Source organism: Pinus tabuliformis, chromosome 6 (assembly GCF_031772625.1).
Source record: "Pinus tabuliformis cultivar Carrire ecotype Pingquan chromosome 6, CPIR1, whole genome shotgun sequence".
Taxonomy (NCBI): Eukaryota; Viridiplantae; Streptophyta; class Pinopsida; order Pinales; family Pinaceae; genus Pinus; species Pinus tabuliformis.
The window spans coordinates 613,658,321-613,678,401 of NC_142292.1; positions in this window are offsets into that span (position 1 = coordinate 613,658,321).

Consider the following 20,081-nt stretch of genomic DNA (forward strand, 5'->3'; position numbering starts at 1 on the left):
TGAAAGAAAAATATTGATCAGCTAGCAATCATGAGAAAGCATAAAAGAAAAGATGAACAACAGTTAGTATAAATATCAGGAAATATATACACAAGCAACTGATTATAAAAGCAGTAACATAATGAAAGAAAGTGAGAAACTATACAGTAGATACAGAGCCTTGGTGTACAGGGGCCCTCTGCAACCTCAGCCAATCAATACTCAATCACAATTTGAACTCAAGAATGTTGTCTTCTCATATATTAAAGTGCAGTAAAAACATAGAAATAGAGCACGACACAGTGGGCTCGTAAACACAGTCAAGATTACATGTCAAAGATAACTATCAAATGTATGATAACGCGTTATTTAAAAGTGAAAATGCTATAATTGTTTCCTAGATTCTACGCTGCCAAACAGACACGTAAATCTCCACGGCCTGAGATCTAGCGGTATGGTAATCATGACAAATAAATCCATGGAGTGGTGGCTGCTCGATTTGGTTCACAGATTGATCCACAGGTGTTAGCACACCTCCGGAGATTGAGGATCTTGCCACGCAAAACTTCACATGGGCAAAACAGAGTCGTGCCACCGCAAAACTCTTGGTTTGACCACTCCTTTCACCATCTTTGACCATGGCTGTTCGTGAGTGATTCGGCTGAACCAAGGGGAAACGCTCCATGTACATGTCATTTGCAGCTTGCCCATGTGGTCGGATTCTCCATTGGACACCTGTAACATAGTCTTTAACAAAATGGCTGCGGAAACTTGAGCTGGCTGCGGAAAGTGACAAGTTTCCGCAACTAATTGAACAAAAATCTAAATCAAACAGCAATCACAAACATAGTTAGGAAACCATATTATAAGCTCTTTTTAGACTAATATGCAATGATTTGATAGCTTGGTGGATCAAGTAAATGGAAAAGAAGGCTGAAAAGGTATATAGGGAAGATGCAAGTTTGGGACTCAACAATGACCCAAGCATGAAACCCAGCTTTAATAAGTCATAATAATAATAATAATAATTTATTTTTCTTTCTTTAGATAAATACATTTCATTATGACTCAAATACAAGTATGAAGACAGAACCTAGTTACATTCTTCAACAGAAAGCTGACAAGATTTTCCCCTTGATAAAGAAGGAAAATGTGTGTTTGCATAAAAACAAACTATAATCGCATTTGAAGATATAGATATGAGTTCAAAAATTCTAATATTTGGAAGATGTAACCCTTCTTCTAAAAACTAAGTTGAGGGAAATACCAAGCACCTAAAAAATTAGCACCCCAATCACGCAAACATGGTGGAGGCCAAGTCCAACGTCAAGTGCACACTACATTTAGCCAAAAATAAATGGTTGAAAATAGTTCAATTCTAATTCATCAAGTTGAAAGGTAAGAAAAATAGGATGATATCAAGGTCATTTCATATGAAGGTAGAGAGAAACACGACATTAAGTGTAAAGATAAACACATGATACCTTTGAACTAATGACTCGATGCATGTTCAATACATAGGTCATGAAATAATATCAGTCAAATCCCATGATTTCATGAAGCCTGCATGTGAGGCTTGGACACATAGGTGATAGTAGTGACATTTACCAACTCATGCTAAGTGTCGAAGATCTCAGTGATGGGTAGGGAGAATCTACCATCTTTCATGAATGTCATTGTTTCGTTTGATTTGTTAAGTGATTAAGCAAAATCAAACTTGTTGTAGAAGGATCTCCACCAACACAATACAACTGAGATGGTTGAGGTTAGCACTAATCAAAGTATAACTTAAAAAAATAACAATCAAATTAATCAATATGTAAATGAAAAAAACAATAAGAAACAAAATAATGGGAAGCAAACTATTTATTTGATTTCCAATAGACAAAAATCTTGTCAATATTCAAAGGAGCACAAAGGAGGGATTGGGTTAAGTAAGGTGAACCTACACCAATCCCTTTGAGGAGGGTCTTTCTTATTTCCATTTCTTGGTCCTCTCATTGAGTAAAAAAGTTTATAAGCTTCTTCCATGGTGAAAAGTTTGTTAAATGGTAATGTTAACACATGCAATTGCTTGAGAATTATGGGAACTCTTAGCGAAAATTGAGTAGCATAACACTACACTTACTTCTCTTTCCAAATGTTAGCTTGTGGCTTAGTATTTAAAGATTCTTTTCAACTTTATTAAAACTAGTTCCAAGGGTGAATGGAGCCCAATCCAATTGATAATTCCATGCAAAAAGATACCTCTGGGCTACCAAAGGGCCATTCATTGGTGACATTGGACTCTTAACTGGATTGATTTGAGTTTGATCTTAAATTTTGATGGGATGCAGGTATTTATTGCATTGAAAGTTGGTGAGGCTTCTTGTTTTATTAATCAACGTGATTATCAATGGAATTGTTGTATAGATCATGCAAAATCCTCACTATGAGTTTGCATGGATGGAAAAAAACCCACTTTTGTATAGCTTTTTCACTACTTTTGAGTTGTTGAGTTAACTATCATGGGTAATCTTTGCCCTGTCATGTTGATGGCCATTTTGACAATCAGGCATGTCATGTTGTGAATATTTGTTAGGTGATAATAACCACAATACACATCAATGACCGAAACAAGTTAGGGATCTGCACTCACTTCCAAATTTTGAACGAGGTGAGGAAGGATTGGGCTCAAGAAAAAAGGAAATACATAATTGAAACTTGTAAAGCTAACGTCAAAGACAAATCCAAAAATGTTAGCTACAGAATAAAATAACAAAGCTCAAAATAATGACTTAGGTATCATTTTGCAAGGAGGAGAGGGACAAACTCAAAGGCTAAGATGAAATCTAGTCTCAATATTTCAAAGAGAAATAAAAACACTCCATGCCAAGACTTAACAACAAGCTCAACTTAAAAGCAACCTAAAGTGCAATATTACCTCAAATTTTGTAGGAAAACCCACAAGAAATGGCTAAAAGACATGCAGATGCAAGTGGAAATATGATGTAGAGTAAGTGTCAATTATAAATATCATTTGCAAATTTGATCGTGGAGCTTTAACATTCCCAAGCAGATCAAGGAACCTTCGGTGAAGTTTGTGACGCTTTTTCGAGTGAGTTTTGCTTTTGTCGTCTTTTGCCACTTTTCCTCTCGCCTTTTGTTGTTTGGATTTTCTGAGTGTTGTTTTACTTGTTTCTTTTCATGGTGGTTGTTTTTTTAACTTATATTAGCTTTTACAAGTGTTGGTTTGGTCCGTCATTCACCTTTTACAAGTGTTGGATCAGATTTCTTGTTTTTGCCCATTAGTGGTCGTCGTTTCGACGACTCTCCATGCATGTTTGTTTTTCCTTTTGCATGTTGATATTTTGTACTCAATTTATACTGATCAATCTATCCTTAGTTAGATATGCACTTTAACTCCACCATCACTCAAATCTGCCAATTTCCCATACCGTTTCCGGGTAGATCTGCCCTTCCCTTGGCCAACAGTTGCCTTGTCTAGCTGGGCATTACACAAATCAAAGGCTCAATCTTGATGCTTGGCCTTTGAGACTGTGTAATGTGCAATACCTGTCTAGCCCAACTGCGCATTGTCTAGTTTCAGGGCTTAAGCCCATCCCTTAGCCACTAAGACTGCACAATGCACAGTTTCCACCCCAGTTTGGCTAGGCTAAACTATGCATTGTGCAATATCTAGCTTCGAGATGCACCACTAGCTGCTGAGACTATGCAATGCGTAGCTCAGGTAGCCAGTCTCCCTCTTTCACCTCAAGACTTGCGCAATTTTCTTTATCAATCCAATGGTTGTTGTTGTGATCTTGCTTTGAGAGTCAATTTGTTGAAGCTAATTTGTCTTTTCCATGAGTGTATTTTCCTCCTACAGGTATTGTAGTTGTTGAGAACTTCTCTTCATCAGTCACTAACATCATGGCACCAAAGAGATCTGCTTCAAAGGATACCATAGAAAGCAACATCAGGGAGGCAGTTGAGAGTACGCTAATGAACTTTCCAGTTTACTCAGATACTCAACTGTTCATAGAGAAAGAATCAGATATCACATGGCAGAAAGTGAATGAAGCATTCTCAGAAAGAAGCTTCAAAGCAAACCTTGAAGACTGACACGTGTATATGAATGTCTAGAATTCTGTGTTACATAAGGTTTCATGCAGGAATCTGACTTTCCCAGGTGCAGAAGTTGTCAGCTAGATAATTTATCATACATATCCAAAGACTATGACTCTAAACAATGCCAACGAACAAAGGCTTGCTGCTTTTATGGCACCTAATTATCATCTCATGTACCATTTGTCGGAGCCAGAATCACTCATGGATTCTGACTTTCATGCTGCCACCAACTACTTGAGCACCAAGGACATTATCAAAAGTTGGGTGAAATAGCTAGCAAAGTTCCTTCAGACACCCACCAACATCTACAAGACAAAATCTCTCAGGAGGGCCTATCAATTCTTGCTAGTTCTATGTTGTAGAATCTATGGTCAATAGAGCACTCAGACCTTCCCTGAAGGGTGGGCATTCTTACTGAACCAAGTTATGAACGAAGGAAGACCATTGTAATGGTCAGACTTGTTGGCTCAACAAGTGAGGATCCATGTAGCTATTGCCCTTATTCCCCCCAAGGTCAAGCAAGGTAGATTTTACATGTCTTCCTATCTACTAGATGCAATTTGTGCACACAATTCATTCCCCGACATTAATTGGATTTGGACACCAAGAGAGCTTGACGTGCACATATACTGCAAGCTACTTTCAGTGTGCATCCATAGAGGAGTAATGGAAAACATGACTAATTACTTCCTCATTCCATTGTATAAGTTTATCTTTGAGGAAAATCCACCTTTCATGTCACGTGGGGTAATGGAAGTAATTTCGAAGATAGAAAATTGGTTTTCCTCACTGGATGGCACTTTCCTCAAAGTGTTCGACAGACAAAAGTCTCTACATATTTTACCGAGGCATGCCATCGATAAATTAGTCATGCAAGAAGTTGTGTATCATCTCTCCCTAGGGTTGTCATCAACTTTATACAGGAATAAGAAATCACCTTGGCCCACTCTTCCTATGTAGATCGGACTGTGCGAAATCAAGAATCTCAAAGTTGCAAACACCGAAGGCAAGGCAATAGAGAAAATCACATTTGATTGTTTGGACTTCAGCCAGTACAATCCAGGGAATGTTTACAAAGACCATTGTGTGATAATTCCCTATCAGTGGCTAAGTGGAACCTTTCACAAACTTGAGGAGGAAGCATGGAAGAATTGTTATAATCCCTTGAAGTCCCGCGAACTAGTCAGCTTCACTGGAGCATCATAGGTTACTCTGCAAAAATAAGTCACTCTAGAGGCAATACCAGCAGAAAGGTGCAACCTAGTGCGCGAGAAGGGTAAAAGGTGTAACACCCCCCTCCCACATCCACCCAAGTAACCATGCCAACCAGGGTAAACATGATACTAGAGGCTACTAAGATCGGATTCGACCTCATAGGTGACCTTAAGAAAGTGGAATTGACAGAGCATCACACATTGTCATCCAACACCATCAACAGGGCCCTCAAGAGAGAAGTTACCCACTCAGAGAGCCTGTCCCTGGGTCCCACTGTTGTTCTGGACCTCTTAGGCCATAGTCGCTCTCATGCTATGGGCAAGGGAGCACCCAGAACCCCAAAGTCGCTCTCATAGGCCTGCCTGCCAGCGATTGTGGACCAAACTTGTTGGTTCTATGTTAGTGACCCCAAGATTTAAGCCACTTTTCAAGCCTAGAGTCCAAGCCACTGCTCATAATGGAATGAAAGCTCAGAATCAAGTGAAGTACAGGGAAATTATGATGCAAAAGTAAATAGTTGATCAAGACCTTAACCAGACCCATACTAGCCATGACAGGCATTTCATCAAACATATTGTCAACACATAACCTACAGGGGTAAACAAAAAAATTAAGTGTATGGATCTCATACTTATCAGAGAATCGCTATGAACCATTGTTCCCTCATGCCATTTGTTGTATATTCATCTATTAGGTCATAAACACATTATCCATTCATATATAAGTAATAACATGCTGAGAGCCATACATAACTGATGTCATAAAATGTGCATATAACCAACATAATAGGAATAGAAATACAATAAACATATCATCCATCAAAATCCATATATACATCAGTACCTTTACACATGAAAATCAAGGGATGAATTTCTCATTAATGAATGCAATAAATCAACCAGAGATGGGACTACCATGTTCCACCCAGCCATAGAATGGCTGAGCCAAATCTCACTTCAGCCATTCCCCCCCGTGCCATATTCCAAGCATGAATGCAGGATCTCATAGAACACATCAATCAAAACTCATCGAGGGCTTCTAGAGGCCATCCACCCCAACCCATCAAATAGTGATTCCACCTCACGGTCGGACATCACAAAACCATCATCAGATTGGTCTCCATCTAAGCCTTCTAGGGCTTCCAAAGCATTTGTCCAACCAAGGCTTCCAGAACTAGTAACTCAACCCGTAGCTTATACAGGGCTTCCAGAGCATTTGTCCAACCTGGGCTTCTAGGACTAGTAATTCGACCCACCAAGGGCTTCCAGAGCGTTTGTCCAACCAAGGCTTCTTGGAATAGTAACTCAACCCAAGATGTTACAAGGCTTCCAGAGCGTTTGTTCAACCAGGGCTTCCAGGACTAATAACTCAACCCAAGCTAAGGAAACATGAGCACCAACCAAAAACAATCAATGAAAGTAAACCCACAATCACCATGGCTATGCAGGAAATGGCAAGGCTAGGAAATCCAAGGCTAGGACAATCCTCCGTGCCAATGACAGATCACAACGAAGAAACCACATGCATATGCCATGCATGCCAAAACTAGTGAAGAAACCATACAGGCAACTCGGTACCTGCAAGCAAATCTGATGTAGTTGCTGATGTCGATGCCTAATTACGCTTTCCTGCTCTTCCTTTTCCTTATTGCTCCAAGAATCCAAGTATGCCACATGCTCCAAGAGTGCTCCAAGATTATGAGAGAGAGCTCCAACATTGAACTGACAAAAGGTTACCAACTGATCCTCATAAGCCTTTTTATGGATGAGGCCTCTATTTTCTTCATTTTCATCCTCACATGCAACGTGTGACCTTTCACTTGCTTTATCTCCTAATTTCCATTATTTTCATAAATAATTGTGCCAAAAAATCCATTTTCCTTTCCAAAGCCTTAGCCATTGCCTTTGCCAATTTCCTTAGCCATAAACAATCAAATGAACACCCCCTAGGATGTCTTACCCAACATTCGGCTTGGAATAAGTATCCCATCAACTGTGGTTATTGTTTTTAACTTCTATTACTTGGAATTTTTCACCAGGGCTGTTACAGAACCCTCCCCCTTGGGGGACATAGTCCTCGGTGTTCATTCACACATATACCTCAGCAACCTGCTGAAAGAAGACATACTACTCATGGAGCTTTATAAAACAACTCGATGTAGTATTTGCAATGAAAGATCTGCTCAAGAGAAAAGCAACATGACAACATGACAACATACCGCATAGTGGAGCTTTATATCACAACTCATTACGATATCTACAAGGATCATCCTGTTTAGTGCCAACTCATATAACATCATGATAACATAACCACATGATAGCATAATAGCATGACACCCATACCACATAGTGGAGCTTTATAACATAGCTCGTTACAATATTTACATCCATACACGGGTGTACCTATAGAGACATCATAAAAAATATAGATACCAAAACATATGCCAAATCATATACCAAAATATATATCAAACATATACTAAACACCATGTCTAAGCATATATCAAAACATCATATAACAAATATCAAACAATCATAAAGCATATATCAACCACCATAAAGCAAATACCAAACCATTATAAAGCATATACCAAACCACCATAAGCAAATACCAAACCAACATAAGCAAATACCGAACCACCTGTCAAGCTCAACCAGCGAACAAGGAAGGATACATAGCCCGCATCTGATTCACCATCTCCCATGTAGCTTCATCGGGCCCAAAGTGCTTCCATTTCACTTTAACTTGCTCTATTTCTCGATTCTAGAGAATGAGTACCTTTTTCTGCAATACACATTGATGCTTCGGCTGGAATTATCCATCTGGTTCCACCTGCAATACAGACCAGTCAATTACATGATCAACATCTTTAACATACTTCTTAAGCAATGGGACATGGAAAACATCATGGAATTTCACTGTCGGAGGTAGTGCAAGTCGATAGGATACTGGCCCAATCCTCTCAATGATACTGAAGGGTCCACAAAACCGTGGTGCCAACTTGGCACAGGAGCCAATCCGCAAGGAGCTCTTCTTTGGTTTGATGCGCAAGTACACATGTTCCCCAATCTAGAACTCCTAGAACAACTTGTTCCTATCTGCATAACTCTTCTGCCTATCCTGTCATGTATTTAGATTCTTCTTGATTAGTTGCATTTCCTATTCCATGTCTTTCAACATATTTGGTCCAATCAATACCCTGCTAACCGGATCACTCCAACTGATAGGAGTGTTGGAACTCCGCTCATACAGTGCCTCAAAAGGACTCATCCTCAACAACTTTTGATAATTGTTGTTGTATGAGAATTCTACCAAAGGGGAGATACTCTTCCCACTTCCGTTGCTGATGCATCACATACATCCTCAACATGTCCTCCAATATCCTGTTGAGCCTCTCTATCTATCCATCTTTTTGCGAATGATAAGCTCTACTGAAGGCCAACTCTGTGCCCAAACTTGCAAATAACTCCTTCCAAAACTTGGAAGTGAACTTCGCATCCCTGTCTGACACAATCTTCTTTGGAACATCATGTAGTCTAACAACATCTCGGATGAATACTTGTGCCACATCACTAGCTGAGTAGGTAGATTTTACCATAATGAAGTGTGCAACCTTTGTTAACTTGCCTATAATGACCATGATGGAATCATGTTGCTTCATTGTTTTTGGAAACCCTGTGACGAAATCCATGGAAATAACCTCCCATTTCCATTCTGGAATTGAAATCAGTTGTAGCAGTCCACCTAGATGTTTACACTTTGCTTTCACTCGGTGATAATTAAAATATCTAGCCAGGAACATTTCTTGCGCGCCACTGCTACCTCTGCGAGCGCCACCCTGCGACCCCTCCTCACAGCCATGGATTTTGAGCCTCCTTCCTCCCTCCCTCCCTCCCTCTTGGCCTTCAAGTAGCTGGTGGGCGACTATAGCAAGCGTCCAATTTCAGCCTCCCAGCAGAAGCTTGTCAAGAAGATGGAAGCAATCCCGACTGTCGCTCTTCTAGCTGAAGAACCCTATCGTGCTACCCTGAATATCACAGAAAGAGGACTCATCGGTCAGTTCACTAGGTTATGGCCATCACCAAGAGCCATCAAATCGCGGGTGCAACACAACTGGAGACTGCTGGTTTTAGAAGGAATAAAATGCCACTTCGTCGGTAAGGGTTATTTCGTTTTCATTTTTTACTGCATTGAAGATAGGGACCTCATCTTTAGAAACAGGCCATACTTCATGGGTCCCCAGGGTCTATACCTGAACAAATAGACACCAGACTTTGATCCAGCCCAAGATGTGCCCTTGGCTGTCCCAGTCTGGGTGCGCCTCCCTCATTTACCCTTGCATTGTTGGAGTTCGAAGACTTTAGAAACCATTGGAAACACCCTTGGAAAATACATTGATAGAGCAAACAGGAAGGGACAATACTCCTGTGCCAGAATTTGTGTCGAGGTTGATCTGGAAGTTGGGCTTCCAGAAGCCATAAAACTAACAGTGGCAGAATGGTCTCACGTGCAAGAACTGGATTATGAGCAACTGCCTTTCAAGTGCAGGCATTGCCATGGATACGGGCACTTTGCAAGAAACTGTAAAAAGAAAATTGAGGAAGAAGCAGAGAAAATGAAAGGAGATCAATGGACAACAGTGCAGAAGACGGCCTCATCAAAGCAGCCCAGCAAACCGAGAGGGAAAGGGGCTCAAGCGGGACCCATTGTGCCATCCACAGAGCTACAGCCGGAAGGGGTAGTACCCCCTAGAACAGATCTTCCCTCAAATTCCTTCGCAGCTCTCAGCACACAGGAAGAATCCCCTGTTATAGCAAGTGACGCAGAACAGCAGGCCAATCCCCCATTAAACGAGGAAGGAAATGCAGGGGTTTCCCCTGCCCAAACCGACTCCCCAGAAAGAGGCTCTTCGCCATCCTCTTATGCAGACATGATAAGAAAGAAGCCCTCGGAATTGACAGGCTCATCGGAAGAGGAGACATTTGAAAGGCCCTCGAAGCGGGCAGGGAGGAAATCCCTCAAGGAAGCAAGAGAGGAAGAAGCAGAGAGGCAAAAAATGCAAGGAAGTCAGTCCACTCTAGAAATGTCCATAAGTCGAAATACCAGAGCACGACCACCAAAGGGAGGCCTCTCCTCCACTACCCCAAATAAATAATGCGTATAGTCTCTTGGAACTGTAGAGGCTTGGGGAACCCCATGAAGGCTGCAATTGTTAAAGATCTCATGAAAATAGAAACCCCAGAGATCCTCATGCTCCAAGAGACAAAAATTGAAGGGGAAGCCCTTCTAGAGTTAAGCAGAACGAACTAGAAGACCAAAGCTGGGATGGCCATAAGTGCAAGGGGAACCTCAAGAGGACTTGCCACGGTCTAGATGGAGGAATTGTTCCAGCTGGAGAACTCCTTCAAGACTCAACATTGGATTTACACCGAGCTTCGACATAAAGCAAGTAAGCTCACTTTCGCCCTGTTTAATCTTTATGTTCCTGTTCTTTACCTTGAGAAAAAAGAGTGTTGGCAAACACTTCTCAATTTTGTAGATAGCTATTCTCCCATGAACATTGTAATAGCAGGAGATCTAAACATCGTTCTTGACCCAAAAGAAAAAAGAGGGGGTAACAATAGCAGAGATCCATTGCTACCCCTTGTGGAGGACATAATTCAGCAGTGGGATCTTCTTGATCTTAAACCCAAGAAGGGGAGATACACTTGGACCAACAACAGAACAGGGGCAGCACACATCTCAGTCCGGCTCGACAAATTCCTAGTGCAGAGCACTCTTTTGATGGATAAGAGAATAGTATCATCGAGAATCCTACCAAAGCTCACCTCGGACCATAAACCCATCCTCTTACAACTGGATGAGGAAGAAAACCTGGGGCCTATACCGTTCCACTTCAGCCCTTTGTGGATAGAGCAGGAAGGGTTTATGGAAGTTGTTGCCAAGGCTTGGTCTATCACGGTCACCCAGTTATGTATGGGAGCAAAAATTGAAAGCAACCAAAGCAGCTCTGAAAGAGTGGGTCAAAACGCCTCCCAACACCTTCACCACATATAGAAAAGAAACTGTCCAACAGTTAGCAGAATTACAGTTGGAGATGGAGGGCAAAGACATAACCACACAAGAATTGGAGAAAGAACAAGTTGCCCAACTTGCTTCTTTCAGCTCCTTCAGAAAAGAAGAAGAATTTTGGCGGCTTAAGTCCCGAAGCCTATGGTTGAAAGCAGGTGACCGAAACATAACCTTCTTCCACAGGCAGTTCAGAGCCCACCTCTCCCGGAATCACATCTCAAAAATCACCTCAGCAGATGGGACAGTCGCCAAAGGTTTTGCCCAAGTTAAAGAAGTTGCTGAAACTCACTTTCAGCGGTTATATACAGAGGATGGAACAGGAGACGAGGCGATCTCCAATGACTTCCTCTCCCAGATCCCTTCCTTGGTTAATGAGGAGAATAACTCAAATCTTATGAAGCCCTTCACTGAGGAAGAAATCAGTAATGTAATATGGGACATGGAGCTTGACAAAGCCCCAGGCCCAGATGGTTTCTCAGCACACTTCTACAGAGCTTGTTGGACAATCATCAAATCTGACCTACTAAGAATGGCAAAGGATTTTCAGAAAAAGGCAAAAGTGGGAGGCAGCACCAAATCCACCTTTCTTGCCTTAATACCCAAAGAAGTGAATCCGGCTACCTTTGACAGATTTAGACCCATTTCATTATGTAATGTCTCTTACAAAATTCTTGCTAAATTGCTCGCAAACAGAATTAAACCCCTGCTAAGTAAGCTCATTTCTCCCAGTCAAGGAGGGTTCGTAGCAGGAAGACATATTTTGGATAATGTGATACTTGTTCAGGAATCCATGCATTCCAGTCACCAGAGGAAGGAGCAAGGGATGTTGATCAAGTTGGATATGACCAATGCCTTTGATCGGGTAAAACTATCATTCCTTTACAAATTTCTTCTCTCCTTTGGATTCAACCCAGCTTTTGTGAACCTGATCAAGGCCTGCATTGACAAACCTTGGATCGTCCTGCTGGTAAATGGCCGACCTACCTCTTATTTCCAAGCTTCAAGGGGGATAAGGCAAGGATGCCCGCTATCTTCCTTTTTGTACATAATAATGGCAGACACCTTGAGCAGGAAACTGATAGCGGAAAGAAACAAAGGTACTCTCCCAGGCATCTGACCGACGACTAGATTAGAACCAATCAACCATGCCTTGTTCACAGATGATTCTCTACTGTTGGGAGGAGCTTCCACACGAATAACAAAGGAATTTAATGGGACCCTGCAAAGCTTCTGTATCATTTTAGGAGCACTTATTAATAAAAGAAAAAAGTGCAATGTACAGTTGGAATACAGAGGAGAAAACCATACTTCGAATTGCTAGAATCCTGGACTTTCCGGGCTATGCCTCCTGGGACAAAATACAATACCTGGGACTGCCTTTAACCCTGGGGGCTAACTGAGCCTCACTCTAGACTGAAGCCATCAGCAAGATCAAAACCAAGATAGCTGCTTGGGGTGGGCAGTGGCTCAACTATGCTGGCAAGCTAATCCTCATAAAGTTTGTCCTTTCCTCTCTCCCTATCTATCAGGCCTCCTTCCTCCTGGCTCCAAAGACAATCACAGATAAGATTTCACAGCTGCTCAGAAACTTCCTATGGCAGGGAGGCAAAGGAAATGAGAGGAAATTTCACTTAGTTAGTTGGGACACAGTGAAAAGGCCAAAGCTGGAAGGAGGTCTCCAGATTAGAGACCCTGGCCTGGCCAACATTGCCTTAGGTGGCAAAATCCTTTGGCAGCTCTACTCCAATAAACACCATCCAGTCAGCCAACTACTCCAGAATAAATACTTCAAAGGAGCCTCATTGAGAAACCTCCAAGCGGACAGTGTTCCCAAAGGCACGCCGCTTTGGAACCTATGTAGAAAAGGGCTTGCCACCTTCCAAAACCAGCTTTACAGGGTGCCTGGAAATGGAGCAAATATTATGATATGGCAAGATAAAATCATGGGCAATTCCCCCCTTGAACACACAGTGGAGTTAGCTGATCTTCGTGACTAGCTCTCCCAGCACGGCTTGCACAGTCTTGCCGACATTTCTGCTTGGGACAGTCAGGGGAATTGGGAAGACTGGGTCTTCCCCAACCTGCCAGCACATTTACTTCACCAAAAGCACCTTCTCTTGGATAAGCTGAAGGGCTCGACACCTGTTAACTTACATGCATCGGATCTCTGGAGATGGGGGAAGACAAGAGTCTACACCCCTGCGCTTGGCTTTGCAGCCTTGCAATCCACGCAAAATCAAGTTCTCAACCCTTCCATCTGGCAGCGCACATGGGATGCATATGGAATCCCCAAGGTGAATTTTTTCACTTGGCTACTTATTCACAGGAAAGTGTTGACAGGTGAAAATCTTTCCCACAAAGGCATTATAGGGTCGCATTGGTGCATTTTGTGTAGATCGACATCTGAAAACGTGGACCACCTCTTTGTAAGCTACACCTTTGCCCAATCGGTATGGGCTCTCGTCCTCCACGGTCTCAACGCACCCGCCCCTCTCCAGTGTACAGTCGTGGAACTCTTCTCCACCTAGACTGCAAGGTACCCTAGGACTCTCAGCACACAATCACTATGGAATCGGATCTGGCACTCCATTCCCAAGTTCATTTGCTGGAAGCTCTGGCTCGCTCGAAATAACTGGATATTCAACAATGTAACGTCCTCTCCCTTGTCAGTGATTGCCAGAGCTAAGGCATCCTTGATGGAAGCTCTAGGAAACTACTCCAGCAAGTTAGACGATACCCTCACAACTGCTGGCTGGGAACCCTTCTCTTTTGGGACATCAAGAAAGTACCTGGTCGCCCCACATTCAATCCTACTTGGCGCATTAGAACATTGGATGCAAAGTTCAAAACCTGGTGGAGGAAGCAGGGAAAGGTAACCGTTTTCTTCGATGGCGCCTCTAAAGGCAGTCCAGGGATCTTTGGTGCAGGTGTAGTGGTCTACTCTTAGGACGGCTCCCAAATAGATAGCTACAGCAGGGGACTAGGACAGAGCACAAACAATCAGGCCAAAATTCTCGGGCTTCTTAAAGGCTGCCAGATCGCACAGGAGCATGGACACAAAGCTCTTTAGGTCTTCGGGGACTCAGAGCTCTTGATAAAGACATTAAACTCAGAGGAGCACTTTAGCAATCCGGCTCTCAATAATACTCTCCAGAGGCTGCGGGGCCTGCTAGTTTTTTTTACCTCCTCCTCCTTTTTTCACATCCTCCGCAACTCAAACAAGGAGGCAGATATCAAAGCCAATGAGGGATGTTGTCTGACTCAAGGGTTTTTCAAAAAAAACTCAGAAGAGCCTGTGTGGATCGCCATACCATAGCTCAATAGTGCTGTGCCGATCAAAAATTTGCCCCGAGTAACCATTGGATCTCAGTGATCAACGATCCAGATTAAACAATAGAGGAACCTAAAGGAACTATCAGAACTGACCAATGGAGTAGATTAAGGGTCATCGCATGTGAAAGAGCGCATGAGTTAATGCAGTGAAAAGGCGGATTTATAACCTCGAGTGGTATTTCGGGCGGCAAAGCAGTGGTAAGTGGTATCGAGTGCTTGGCTCTGATTCCACTAATTGGAGGACACGTAGCAGCGGAGGAGTGAGGGGAAACTACTTTATTGGGCGGTTAACCCCCGTGTGCATTGTCAACCCGAAGAAAATGTGAACCGTCGGATCTACTAAGAGTAGATCAATGGCGGAGGTTTAATATGCAAGTTGGTTGATCGGGGATCGAGGTATGGAAGCGACACGCGATAATGTGAAGGGCCGATGGGTGCGGACCCGATGAAGTTATGTGCGCGAGTTTTTAAAGTTTGAAGTCCGACAGCTTAATCGCATATCGGATGCGGAGGAGGTGTGTTTTATTGTGAGCCGCGGAGGAGCCGATACCCGATTGCGATAAAGGTGGAACCTCGGAAAGCGTGTCAAGACCGTACTAAGGCGGAAAGGATTGTTTTGTGGATATTTCCTTTGTAATGGTTTATAAGGAAATAGCGCCGATGGAAGGTTTTTACGTGTTAATTATATATAACCAATGTTAAGAAAGGAAAAGGTTATATATACGTGGTTAAGGGGTAACGAAGATTAATGAGAGGGTTTTAAAAGTCTCGATAAGTATTTAGGGGCCTTAACCATTGGAGGCTGATCGCATCGCTAAAAGGATTGGTCTATGATCCGACATCACCGACAGCTCTTCTCCGATGCGATTATTCGGGGATTGCAAATCGCACCCTTTTAAGTCTTAAGGCCGCCACTTTGTAAACTACATTTGCCGATGCAAAATTCCTTCAAGTCTCAAAACTAAGAAGGAAAGATTGTTAGGCGTAGTAAGGATTTGTGAACTCAAGCCTCCATGTAATGTCAGTTGATTAGGCTACGGTCCAACCGTTGATCTATAAATATATTAACTGTTTTAGTTATAAAAAAAAATATCTAGCCACAAACTCTGCTACATCCCTCTTCAAGTTCGGCCAATAGTAAGATCTCTTCACTGTTGTCAGTGTCTTTTGGTAACCTAGGTGACCTGAATATGGTTTCGCATGAAACTCCCTCAAGATCACCTTCTTGAGATCATTATCATCCGACACATATATCCTGTCTCGGAACCTGACCAATCCATCTGCTGTAAGACAATAGTCCAAGTCCTGTGCACCTGCACCTGTACCTGTACCACTACCTGTACATGTACCATCACCTATGCCTGTACCTATACCTGTACCATCACCTGTACCTGTACTCTGCTACAACCTGTGCACAATCTCCATATATCTGACATCATGCTGTCTTGCTCGCAAGATCTTGTCCTGTAAATCTGTCCCATAAGAGCTCATAACTGCTAAGTGATTCACCTGTACCCGCCTGCTAAGAGAATCTGCCACTCATTTTTCCTTGCCTTTGTTGTATCTGATCTCAAAGTATAACTTGTTGATCGTGGCCAACCACCGATCCTTCCTACCATTCAAATTTGGTTGGTCAAATACATACCTCAACCCACTGTGATCACTAATCAATGTGAACCTCCTGCCCATAAGATAGTGTCTCCACATCTTCAGTGCATGTATAATTGCTACCAACTCAAGATCATGCGTGGGATAGTTCTGCTCATGGTTATTCAGTTTCCGTGACTCATAGCATACTACCTGTACATCCTGCATAAGGAATCTACCAAGTCCTCTCTTGCACGCATCTATGCACACAACAAATTCTCTGTCCGGGTCTGCAATCTTCAACATTGGAGCATGTGTTAACAACTGCTTGAGCTGCTCAAAACTAGCCTCACACTCCTCTGTCCATTCGAAATTCACAGGGGCTTCACGGGGGGGGGGGCAATACCATACCTCGCGGGTTCATATTGGGGGATATAAATTGAGGAAAAAATGACATAATATATTGATTATATAATAGGGGTTAAAGGGTTTTTATATTGGCAGATATAAAAAATGGAGTTTAAAGTTAATGAAAAAATATAAAGGGGTACCAAAAATGTTAATGAAAAAATGGATACCTACAATATCTAGTGAAAGTAGGGGTTTTTTAAATTGGGAAGGTGTATTGGGTTTGTATTGGTAGGGGGTTAAATAATGTGATTTTTAGAGGTATTTTCCAATATGTAGTCAAATTAGGGGTATTATTTAGCATGCCATGATCGTACATGATATTTAAAACGTTCATTGAGTGAAGCCCCTGTGTCAAACTTCTTACCTTTCCTCTGCAAGGACGTAATCAGATAATAAATATGAGAGAAGTTCCTGATGAAACTCCTATAATAGCCTGCTAGACCCATGAAAGATCTCACCTCATCCACATTCTTAGGAGCTACCCACTCCATGATGGCCCTTATCTTCTTTGGATCTACTTCAATGCCTTCCTTGGAGACGACATGCCCCAAGTAATGTACCTCTATCTGAAAGAAATTGCATTTGCTAAGCTTAGCATACAACTGATGCTCTCTCAACAATTTCAACATTGTTGCTAAATGCTCGACATGCTCTTTTTCGTTTTTAGAATATACCAATATATCATCAATGAACACAATAACGAACTTATCCAAATATGGACACAATACATTATTCATCAAGCACATGAATGTAGCTGGAGCATTAGTTAAGCCAAATGGAACTACAACAAACTCATAATGCCCATACTTGGTCCTGAATGCAGTCTTGTAAATGTCCTCTTCCTTGATGCGTACCTGATGGTATCCGGATCTCAGATCAATCTTTGAGAACACTGTTGCCCCCTTCAGTTGATCGAACAAGTCATCAATCCTTGGTAAAGGGTACCTGTTCTTGATAGTCACTTTGTTCAACTGCTTGTAATCAATGCATAATCTGAGAGTACCATCTTTCTTCCTCACAAACAAGATCAGTGCGCCCCAAGGTGATACACTTGGCCTAATGTATCCATTGTCCAACATTTCCTTCAGCTGCAATTTTAACTTGACCAACTCAGGTGTGCTCATCATGTAAGTTTCTTTAGATGTTGGAGCTGCCCTTGGCACTAACTCAATCGAAAAGTCTACCGCCCTATGAGGTGGCAACTTTGTAATGTCCTTAGGGAATGCGTCCTGAAACTGCTGCAAAACTAGGTACTTTTTCGACAGATCCGCATTCTCAACGTCCTTACCCTTATCACTAGAAATGTGTACTGCAAATAGCTTGCACCCCTTCCTGTGGCTATGCTCTATTTGCATAGATGTCACCATCCTAAATGATGTGGCTTTCTTCTTACCTTGCAAAACTCTTGGTCCTCCATTGTGATCAACACACTCAATAGCTTTGTCACAACAGTCAACCTTGGTTCTATGTAGATACAACCAATCCATGCCCAAGAACATATTGTATGATCCCAATGGTAACACATTCAAATGTGCTGATGTGAGCATACCATTTAAATCAAATGCGCAAGCTCTTACCTAATGATGCACTTGCTTCTTTGTACATGTAGCCAACTGCACTAACCAAGAATTTGCATGCAACTCCTTATTCAAACCACACTTATCCACCAAGTCATGACTAACATAGCTATAATTAGATCGAGGGTCAATCAAAATAGAAATAACTTGATCACAAAGCTTACTGTCCATCTCGATGATAGATGCTTGATGCTCTGCCTGTTTGTTATCCAAGGCTGCATAGATACGTGGAATACTCTGACCAACGTCTCCAACAGTCTGTGCCTCTTGTGCACTGTATATTTGAGGTCTACCACCCTGATTCTGCAGACAATCTCTCCTACGATGATCTTTTCCACAAGTCCAACATTTTATAGGCTTCTAGCCTCCATCCTTATTCTTTTCTTCAAATCGATGTCCCTGTCCTCTATCTGATGCATTGAACCTCTTAGGTGCTACAACATTCTCTTTGTTATCTATACCCTGTGGCCCTGCTCACTTTTTATCCCATTTTCCTTTGTTCTTTACATTACCTCTCCAACTTGACTTAGTCTCAGTGTTCAGCCTGAATTTTTCATAGCAATGCTTTAGCTTTTGAATGGCCTCCTCCAATGATCTAGGCTCATTGAATTCAATCCTATATTTGAATGCAATCAGTGGTCCACTCATGAATCTTTGGATCTTGGCCTTCTCCTCCTTGAGGTAAGGCACATACCTCAACAGTTCCAAGAACTTACTTGTGTACTCATCATCTGTCATGGATCCCATAAACAAAAGCCAGTTATGCAAGACTAAACAAAAGCTCAAAACAATGACCCGAGTACCACCTTGCAAGCATAAGGGAGACAAACTTAGAGGTGAAGGTGGAAGCCAAACATAAACTTTAAAAAATAAACACAAAAGTTCCATACTAAGACTTACCAACAAGCTCAACTAAAAAACACCTTAGAGTTAGTATTACCTTGAATTTGTAGGAGACACCACAAACAACAAGTGGAAGATACACGTTGCAAGATGATTTAACATAAAGGAGGTTGTTTCTAATTCACCTCGTAAATGAATATGGTGAAATTGTTCATTATATAAATGACTATTTACATAACTAACTCCCTAGTGTATATAAAAAAGTTAAATTATTTTAATTATTAAAAAATTATGAGTTAATGAAATTATGGTCTAGTGATCAGGATGTTGAGGTGATGTATTCTTTGTAGATAATCTTGGTTGACTGGAGTTCAATCGATTGACTAGCCAGGTAAGACGACTACGAATGAACATCAACAAGTCTAATTGGGAACAAGCGACTAGGGACAATAAGTGAACGATACGATTGAAGTCAAGTTGATGGGAACACAAGTCGACAAATGAGTTGATAGGTTGATAGAGAGAAGTTACATTAGTTGAAGTTGACGTGTAGTCAGGTAGTTGATAGAAGTCAATAATTGGTCGCAGTAGTCGGAGGGATTGCAATCGGGCATACACACATAGTCAAATGAGATTGGTGGTCGAAAGGAAATTAACTGAAATCATAATTGGCTAAAAAATGGTTAGGAATCTTGAGATTCCCGAGATCTTAGCCAAAGATCTTCAACCACTTGCACCGATTCAAGAAGCTTCAAATTAGGGTTTTATGTGCCTACAAATAGAGGATGATGTAAGGTTGATGAAAGATATGATGAATATGCATGATTAGTAGAGATTAGGTGATGTATGAATGCATTGATCCTAGGTGTGGACCAAGGCTAATGTTCATTGTAAACTAGCTATAATATTCGGTTGAGAATATAAAAGTTGTGAAGCCCAAAGGTTGGTTGGTTT